Genomic DNA, 10,344 nt, shown 5'->3' with positions numbered 1-10,344 from the left:
ATTGTGAGAATTAGAAATAATCCTGACTACTGGGTTGCCACACTGTTAGATCCCCGGTACAAAAGTAAATTTGCAGAAATTATTCCTGCCATAGAAAGGGATGCACGCATGCAGGAGTATCAGCAGAGACTGTTGCAGAATCTTACATGTGCTTTTCCACAAAATACCAGTGGTGCACGTAGTGAATCTCACAGTTCCAACTTGCCAACCGTGGGACCGTCAAGTGTTCAGCACTCAAACCGTAACAGAACCACAGTATCTGCTGGTAACATCAATTTTGCGGAATCATTTCACCACTTTTTTAGCCCATCCTTTGCAAGGCCACAGGAGACAAGAAGTCTGACACATAGTCAACGCCTAGAGACGATGGTACAGGAGTATCTCCAAGTAAACATTGAAGCCACGACTGTGTCACTGGACCCTTGCTCTTTTTGGGCTTCCAATCTGGATAAATGGCCGGAGCTAGCCACTTACGCCTTGGAGATCTTGTCATGCCCCGCAGCCAGCGTTCTGTCTGAACGTGTGTTCAGCGCTGCTGGTGGTGTGCTGACAGATAAGCGCACGCGGCTCTCCACTGATAATGTAGACAGACTCACGTTCATAAAGATGAACAAATCATGGATCCGAAACGACTTTTCTACCCCTGTGTCATCCTGGGGAGAGTAAAAGCTTGATGATTGGTTAAAATCACCCTACCAACCGTTTTAAGCTTTCAAATTACTAATCATGTTTATCTGTATCTTGACTGGAAAATAATTTGGGCTTTGTAGCAGTGTGCAGCACTGATCCTATTAGGCCATCTATAATAAGCTTCACCAGATTTAAAATTAAAAATAATTTTTAGCTGCATCTAGCCCGGAAAATAATTTTGGGGCTCCGAGATGCGCAAGACACATAAGTGCCTTCTTGCTGCACTACCTGCAGCATGACCCTCATATTGTCAGAATTCGAAGTAATCATGACTACTGGGTTGCCACACTCTTAGATCCCCCAAACTTTTCGATCAACCTTTTCATTTTAATAAAGACCAAAAAAATGGTCATTTTTGAAATTATAAGCATTAGCAGGTTGTTAGAAACTGAAATCAAACAGTTTTCAACTCAAAACTTTATTCTAGGTGATGTTACATTTTCACATAGGACCCCTTGTTCGAAAGGAGCTTCTGAACTCTCTCGTCCATTGAATTTGTCAGGTTTTGGATGGTTTCTGCTTCAATTGTTTTGCATGAGGACAGAATACCCTCCCAGAGCTGTTGCTTAGATGTGAACTGCCTCCCGCCATCATAGACACTCCTTTTAATGATGCTCCAAAGGTTCTGAATGGGGAAGAGGTCAGGGGAGCATGGGGGTCACACCATAAGTTTGTCCCCTTTTATGCCCATATCAGCCAGAGATGCAGATGTTTTATGTGCAGCATGAGATGGTGCATTATCATGCAGAAAAATGATCTTGCTGTGAAATACACGGTTCTTCTTCTTGAACCATGGCAGGAAGTGCTGTTTGAGAAAATCCACATACATTATGGAGTTCATCTTTAGCGCCTTCAGGGATCCTAAAGGGGCCGACAATCTCTCTCCCCATGATTCCAGCCCAAAACATTACTCCACCTCCTCCTTGTTGGCGCTGTAGCCGTGTTTGCGTGGGGTGTCCATCAACCAGCCATCCTCCACTCCATTCATCTGGACCATCGAGCGCTGCACGGCACTCATCCGTGAACAAAACAGTTTTGAAATCAGTCTTCATGTAATGTTTGGCCCACTGGAGCCGTTTCTGCTTGTGTGAAGTGGATAGAGGAGGTCGACAGGATGGCATATGCACAGCTGCAAACCTCTGAAGGACCCTGCATCTTGTTGTTCGGGGGACGTTGGAGGCACAAGCAGCTTCAAAAACTTGTCTGCTGCTATGACAAGGCTTTTTTGCCGCTGCTGTTTCAACCTGACGTAATTGCCTGTAGGAAAGAGTCCTCAATTTGCCCTTATCAGCACGCACACGTGTGTACTGTGAATCAGCTACATACTTCTTGATTGCCAAGACACTTCATCCTGATCATCGCACAATGTTGATTGTAGTCATGCATTGACCTAAACACTCCACAATTTGTTGCTTCTCAGCAGCCGACACATCCTTTTTCTTTCCCATTTTGGCAGAAAATGTAGGCTGCTAAATAATGTGAGAGAGCCTTCTTAAGTAGTCTTGCCTTTCATTGGACACACCTGCCAAACTAATTAGCACAGGTGTCTGCAATTGCTTACAGTGATATAAAGAGCCCTGACACACATCACCATCAATGAGTTTAACTGACAAACAAACAAATTCTTCCCTTATCACTCCTAAACACTTTTTGCATAATAATTTGGAACGCGGTGTACATGTGCTTTTCCACAAAACACCAGTGGTTCACGTAGTGAATCTTACAGTTCTAACTTGCCAACTGTGGTCTGTATGGAATTGTTCAATAAAGGGCCCAAAATTAAGATAACATAGATGGGAGAGGTCTCTATGAATAGGAATTCCTAAGTATTTGATACCCTGTGAGGGCCAGGCAAAGGGAAAGTTGGACTGGATGGAATCCTATATGGATTTAGGGAGGGAGACATCGAGGGCCTCAGACTTCGCTGCATTGATTTTAAAATTTTACCATGTAACAAAGTGATCTATTTCAGCCATAACAGCAGGGATGGATATATGTGATTGAGTGATATATACTAGGACATCATCAGCAAATAGAGAGCACTTGTACTCGGTGCCTCCCACCTCAATCCACCTAATATTGGGGTTATGGCGAATTGATGAGAGCAGGTGCTCCGTCACTAGGATGTATAAGAGAGGGGACAGAGGACATCCCTGCCTTGTCCCATTGGTGATTGTGAAAGGTGATGAAAATGTTCTGACGCACCCCCTGGGCCTTGGGACACCCGGAGCCGGACACTTTTTGGTGGATGCTGGTGGTTGTAGTCTTCGTGGCGGCGATCCGGTTCCGTGGCTCAGGGCGGTCAAACCAGTGGCGGAACTATTTATGTGGTTTTGATGTTTAAATGTCCGACTACGCCACCCGTGGATTGCGGTCAGAGTGAACCGCCGCTACAGGGCAGACCGCTAAGGCTGGTGTTGTGGGTGCAGCAGAGCGTAGCATAACTCCCCACGGGAGGAGTATAGCCTCAGGGCAGTGTATGCGGAGGATGGGGGTGATGGTGCAGGGCAGCAGCAGTAACGACACGGAGTCAGTGATGCAGTTCAGGGCCTTTACTCACAGTTCTTATTATCCAGACCACGTCTGCAGGTAACGGCTGCCCACGTCGTACTGTGCTCACCAGGTGAGGGGCTCAGACAACTCCCAGATAACTTTGGAGCGCTTCACAGGACCCCCTTTGTGTGTCCTTTGTCTGGCCTTTCTTACCAACACTTCTGTCCGGCTGCCTCGGGCCTCCTCTTGGTAAACTTGGCGCCAGTTTCCCTGACCCTATGTGGTGCCTTCCTAGCGGGTGGAGCAAGGGGCTGCGCCACATAAAATGTCAGAGCCTCCGGTTTCTAGCTGAGGGTCGTTTCCTGCCTCCACTAGTTCGGGGACCGGTCTCCCCCTTTGGCCTGACCCCTCCACGCAGGTGGATTCGGGCGTGCGGTGGCGACTCGCCCGTCCGCACCCCTGGGATCCCTTCATTCCTCGTTCCTGGAGCCTTCTCCGCTCCTCTTCCTTCCTTCTCCCTCTTGCAGGCCTGGGCCTCTGTTACTAGGCCCGCCTCCGGAGCAGAGCTCATGCAGAGCCCCTGCTCCCTGCCACTTCTGCTCAGACTTCTCTGCACTGAACTAAGATGGTGCCCACCTTTTATACTCCCTTCTCAATGCACCCAGGAACTGCTTCCTCCCTGCTCCTGCACTGCAGGGTTCCCCTTCCTCAGTGTTCCCTCCCCCCACTCCAGCCAGGGACAGGGACTGTCGTGCCCATCTCAGGGGCATATTGGTCGCCCTGCCCCACGGCAATGTGGTGTAATGCATGCAGGTGTTGGGTCCTGATCCACACTCCATCCTTATCTGAGAGTGAGATATCACACCTCTGGGTGAGGTGCAATACGTCTGTAGCAACCGAGCCCTCGGTGCTACAGTTCCATTTATCTTCAGCCTAGGTGACGTATTGTGATACAGGGCCGTGATTTTGGCTATAAAAGGGTCCCCTAGACCCGTACCCCAAGCTTTTTAAGAGAATCATATATGGCGTGCCAGGAGACTCTATGGAATGCTTTCTCAGCATCCAACGAGAGTATCTACTTACAAATTTTTAACTGCATCTAGCCCAGGAAATACTTTGTGCCTAGTAGCAGTGTCTGCTAGTCAGCGGATTATCCCGGCTGTTAAGCAAGCTACACCACCTGTAGTTTGGACACTTAATTTTTTCAAAGGAAATGCTTCGGGACCACGGGATACTTAGTGAAGAGCATCAGGAGGCACCCCAAGGCATAGGGGCTGGGACTGGCACTAGGATGCCTTGCGGTGGACAGCCGAGCTCGATCCTTATAAAAGCTTTTTAACTGCAGCAGCTTTAGTGGACGCTACTGGAGCTGGAATTACGCGGCTGCTGGCATGAGACTTGCCCTCCAATAGATCCTTGTAAATGGATTTAAAGTGTATTCATTCAAATTAGAGGGACAATTTAAATTAAAAAGCTTAGAGCTGCCTCCACCACAGGGGGGCTCTCTCGACCCACCAGCGGACAGGCACCAGTATTGGGAGAGGGGGGCTGGCCGTCAGGGTTCACCGCGGCTCTGGCACAAACCCGGCGACACGGAGGTGGCACGGGCAGGAGCGGACTGGCCGTCTCGGCTTCTCACTTTTTGGATTTTAGAAGGGCATGACATGCCTATATCTGTGTCACCCCCTCCTTTTACTCCTCCACCTCTTTTCTTTTAGCATGACTATATGTACTTGTCACTTTTCCATGTGTTAGTTGTGTCTTCTGAGCAGTTTGTCAGCTTTTGGACACCTTTGAAGGTGTTTTCTATGTGTTTCTATGTGTTTTTGTTTGCCTGCCATTGGTTTTAACGGTGTTCGAAGGTGTTCGACGAACAGTTCGGCGAACACACGGGTGTTCGACGAACCGAACCGAACTCGAACACTACGGGGGTGGCTCAACACTAATTAAAAGGTTCTTGTTATATCACTCAGACCTCCGCGTCTCTTCTGAGGGGCATTAAAAGCGTCTTGTTATACCTCTCTGACCTCCATGTCTCTTGTAAGGGGCATTAAAAGCATCTTCTTATACCACTCTGACCTCCGCTTCTCTTCTGAGGGGCATTAAAACGTCTTGTTATACCACTCTCACCTCCACCTCTCTTCAGAGGGGCAAAAAAAGCATCTTGTTATACCACTCAGACCTCCACGTCTTTGTAAGGGGCATTAAAAGCATCTTGCTATACCACTCTGACCTCCACGTCTATTCTGAGGGGCAAAAAAGCGTCTTGTTATACCATTCTGATCTCCACTTCTCTTCTGAGGGGCATTAAAACCGACTTGTTATACCACTCTGACCTCCACGTCTCTTCTGAGGGGCATTAAAAGCGTCTTGTTAAACCACTCTGACCTCCACGTCTCTTGTAAGGGGCATTAAAACCACCTTGTTATACCACTCTGACCTCCACGTCTCTTCTGAGGGGCATTAAAAGCGTCTTGTTATACCACTCTGACCTCCACGTCTTTTCTGAGAGGCATTAAAAGCGTCATGTTATACCACTCTGACCTCCACGTCTCTCATAAGGGGCATTAAAAGCATCTTGTTATACCATTCTGACCTCCACGTCTCTTGTAAGGGGTGTTAAAACTGTCTTGTTATACCACTCTGACCTCCACGTCTCTTCTGAGGGGCATTAAAAGGTTCTTGTTATATCACTCAGACCTCCACGTCTCTTCTGAGGGGCATTAAAAGCGTCTTGTTATACCACTCTGACCTCCACGTCTCTTCTGAGGGGCATTAAAAGCATCTTGTTATACCACTCTGACCTCCACGTCTCTTGTAAGGAGCATTAAACCGTCTTGTTATACCACTCTGACCTCCACGTCTCATCTGAGGGGTATTAAAAGCGTCTTGCTATTCCACTCTGACCTCCACGTCTCTTGTAAGGCGCGTTAAAACTGTCTTGTTATATCACTAAGACCTCCACGACTCTTCTGATGGGCATTAAAAGCGTTTGTTATACCACTCTGACCTCCACGTCTCTATTTAGGGGCATTAAAAGCGTTTTGTTATACCACTCTGACCTCCACGTCTCTTGTAAGGAGCATTAAACCGTCTTGTTATACCACTCTGACCTCCACGTCTCCTCTGAGGGGCATTAAAAGCATCTTGTTATACCACTCTGACCCCCACGTCTCTTCTTAGGGGCATTAAAAGCATCTTGTTATAGCACTCTGACCTCCATTTCTCTAGTAAGGGGCATTAAAAGCGTCATGTTATAACACTCTGACCTCCACATCTCTTCTGAGGGGCATTAAAAGCGTCTTGTTATACCACTCTGACCTCCACGTCTCTTCTGAGGGTCATTAAAAGCGACTTGTTATACCACTCTGACCTCCACGTCTCTTCTGAGGGGCATTAAAAGCATCTTGTTATACCACTTTGACCTCCACGTCTCTTGTAAGGGGCATTAAAACCGTCTTGTTATACGACTCTGACCTCCATGTATCTTCTGAGGGGCATTAAAAGCGTCGTGTTATACCACTCTGACCTCCACGTCTCTTGTAAGGGGCATTAAAACTGTCTTGTTACACCACTCTGACCTCCAAGTCTCTTCTGAGGGGCATTAAAAGCGTATTTTTATACCACTCTGACCTCCACGTCTCTTGTAAGGCGCATTAAAAGCATCTTGTTATACCACTCTGACCTCCACGTCTCTTGTAAGGGGCATTAAAATCATCTTGTTATACCTCTCTGACCTCCACGTCTCTTCTGAGGAGCATTAAAAGCGTCTTGTTATACCACTCTGACCTCCACGTCTCTTGTAATGGGCATTAAAACCGTCTTGTTATACCACTCTGACCTCCACGTCTCTTCTGAGGGGCATTTAAAGCGTCTTGTTATACCACTCTGACCTCCACGTCTCTTCTGAGGGGCATTAAAAACGTCTTTTTATACCACTCTGACCTCCACGTCTCTTCTGAGGGGCATTAAAAGTGTCTTGTTATACCACTCTGACCTCCGCTTCTCTTCTGAGGGGCATTAAAACGTCTTGTTATACCACTCTCACCTCCACCTCTCTTCAGAGGGGCAAAAAAAGCATCTTGTTATACCACTCAGACCTCCACGTCTTTGTAAGGGGCATTAAAAGCATCTTGCTATACCACTCTGACCTCCACGTCTATTCTGAGGGGCAAAAAAGCGTCTTGTTATACCATTCTGATCTCCACTTCTCTTCTGAGGGGCATTAAAACCGACTTGTTATACCACTCTGACCTCCACGTCTCTTCTGAGGGGCATTAAAAGCGTCTTGTTAAACCACTCTGACCTCCACGTCTCTTGTAAGGGGCATTAAAACCACCTTGTTATACCACTCTGACCTCCACGTCTCTTCTGAGGGGCATTAAAAGCGTCTTGTTATACCACTCTGACCTCCACGTCTTTTCTGAGAGGCATTAAAAGCGTCATGTTATACCACTCTGACCTCCACGTCTCTCATAAGGGGCATTAAAAGCATCTTGTTATACCACTCTGACCTCCACGTCTCTTCTGAGGGGCATTAAAAGCGTCTTGTTATACCATTCTGACCTCCACGTCTCTTGTAAGGGGTGTTAAAACTGTCTTGTTATACCACTCTGACCTCCACGTCTCTTCTGAGGGGCATTAAAAGGTTCTTGTTATATCACTCAGACCTCCACGTCTCTTCTGAGGGGCATTAAAAGCGTCTTGTTATACCACTCTGACCTCCACGTCTCTTCTGAGGGGCATTAAAAGCATCTTGTTATACCACTCTGACCTCCACGTCTCTTGTAAGGAGCATTAAACCGTCTTGTTATACCACTCTGACCTCCACGTCTCTTCTGAGGGGTATTAAAAGCGTCTTGCTATTCCACTCTGACCTCCACGTGTCACACTGTCACAGAATACTGGAGGTAGGGGGCCTAAGCTGACCCTAAGCTGGGGCCCTGACTAATCCCTCATCCTGGAGGTACTGTTAAAGGTACAGAGGTCCAGGCCGCCAGCGTAACCCCTACCTTCTGAGGATCCCTGCACCTAAGTAATCTAGTCCTGAGAAGGACCCCGATCACAACAATAGGGAACCAGAAATAATATGCCCACACACAGTATTTAGACGAACGAGACAGTACAAGGGAAAAACCAAAACCACCTTGCATACAACTTCTAAACAACTACAACAGAGGGAACACCAACGGGAAAGGAGATAAATGATAAAGCGAGGAAAGGGAAAACACACTTCCAAATACACTTATCTCAGCAACTCCAAACACCACGATCCGCTCTGTAAGTCTGAATGAAAAGCTTTCACCGACACCTCCCAAACAGACCTGCAGGAATATAAAGGAGTCTCACTAAAGAAGCATTGATTGCAGCTGGGCGAGGCTGGACCTCAGCTAGCCCAGAGAGAGAGAGAATTAACTCCTACTCTGCCGAGAAGTCAGGCTGTGTACTCGTGACGATCTTCGTGGCAACACACCCGTGACAGTACCCCCCCTTCTACGAGGGGCCTCTGGACCCTCAGGGCCAGGTTTATCCGGGTGAGTCGTGTGGAAGGCCCGAACTAATCGGTCTGCGTTAATATCCGACGCAGGAACCCACATCCTCTCCTCAGGACCATACCCCTTCCAATGAACCAAGTACTGAAGGGACCGGCGATTAAAGCGTGAATCAATGACCCTCGATACCTGGAACTCCAAGTTACCATTGACAACCACAGGAGGGGGAGGTAAAGGTGACGGTACCACCGGTGCCACATACCTCTTAAGCAATGATCTGTGAAACACGTTGTGAATTTTAAACGTAGGGGGGAGGTCAAGACGGAATGCCACCGGATTAATAACAGAACTGATTCTGTACGGCCCGATGAACCTGGGACCCAGTTTCCAGGAGGGAACCTTAAGTTTAATATTCCTGGTAGACAACCATACCTGATCGTTCACACTTAGGTCCGGACCAGACACTCTCCTCCTATCAGCCATACGTTTGTATCGGTTCCCCATAGTATTCAGATTCTTCAGCACCCCTCTCCATACTGAAGCGAGAGATGAGGAAAATCGTTCCTCCTCCGGAATCCCCGAAGAGCCCCCCCTACTGAAAGTACAAAACTGGGGGTGAAAACCATATGCCCCAAAAAACGGGGACTTACCAGTGGACTCGCTCCGCCTATTATTGAGAGCAAACTCTGCCAGAGGTAGGAAAGAAGCCCAGTCCTCCTGGTTCTCTGACACAAAACACCGAAGATATGTCTCCAAGCTCTGGTTCATACGTTCCGTCTGACCATTGGTCTGAGGATGAAAAGCCGACGAGAATGACAAATGCATCCCCCGCCGTGCACAAAACGCCTTCCAGAACTTGGACACAAACTGAGACCCCCGATCAGACACCACCTCGGAGGGTACCCCGTGAAGCCTCACAATCTCCCCAATGAACACCTGCGCAAGAGTTTTAGCATTAGGGAGAGCCGGAAGAGCGATAAAATGTGCCATCTTGCTGAACCTGTCCACTACAACGAGTATGACCGTTTTACCCGAAGACGGAGGGAGGTCAGTAATAAAGTCCATAGACAGATGAGTCCAAGGACGCTCCGGGATCTTCAAAGGTAAGAGGGCCCCAGACGGACGGGTATGTGAGGTCTTAGAGCGCGCACAAACCCCACAGGACGCGACAAAAGTTACCACCTCTTTATGTAAGTTAGGCCACCAAAACCGACGCGAGAGGAGATCCACAGTTGCTTTACTCCCCGGGTGTCCTGCAAAAACTGAGTTATGGTGTGCCTCGATCACCTTTTGTCGCAACTGATCTGGAACGAACAGTCTCCCCGGAGGTCCAACAGGGGCGTCTCCCTGAGCCTCCAATATCTCCTCCTCCAGCTCAGAGCATACTGCCGAAACCACCACCCCCTCCTGAAGAATAGGAATCGGGTCGTCCGTATTCCCGGCCCCAGGGAAACTACGAGATAAGGCATCCGCCTTTACATTTTTAGACCCAGGACGATATGTAACGACGAAATTAAACCTGGTAAAAAACAATGACCACCTAGCTTGTCTGGGATTCAGACATTTAGCGGACTCCAGATATAGCAGGTTCTTGTGATCGGTGATGACGGTGACCGGATGAACTGCCCCCTCCAAAAAATGGCGCCACTCCTCAAAAGCTAACTTAATG

This window comes from Phyllobates terribilis, unplaced genomic scaffold (genome assembly GCF_046119375.1).
Source record: "Phyllobates terribilis strain yellow unplaced genomic scaffold, ASM4611937v1 Scaffold_10__3_contigs__length_209671492, whole genome shotgun sequence".
Classification (NCBI taxonomy): domain Eukaryota; kingdom Metazoa; phylum Chordata; class Amphibia; order Anura; family Dendrobatidae; genus Phyllobates; species Phyllobates terribilis.
Note: the sequence above shows the minus strand (reverse complement) of the source record.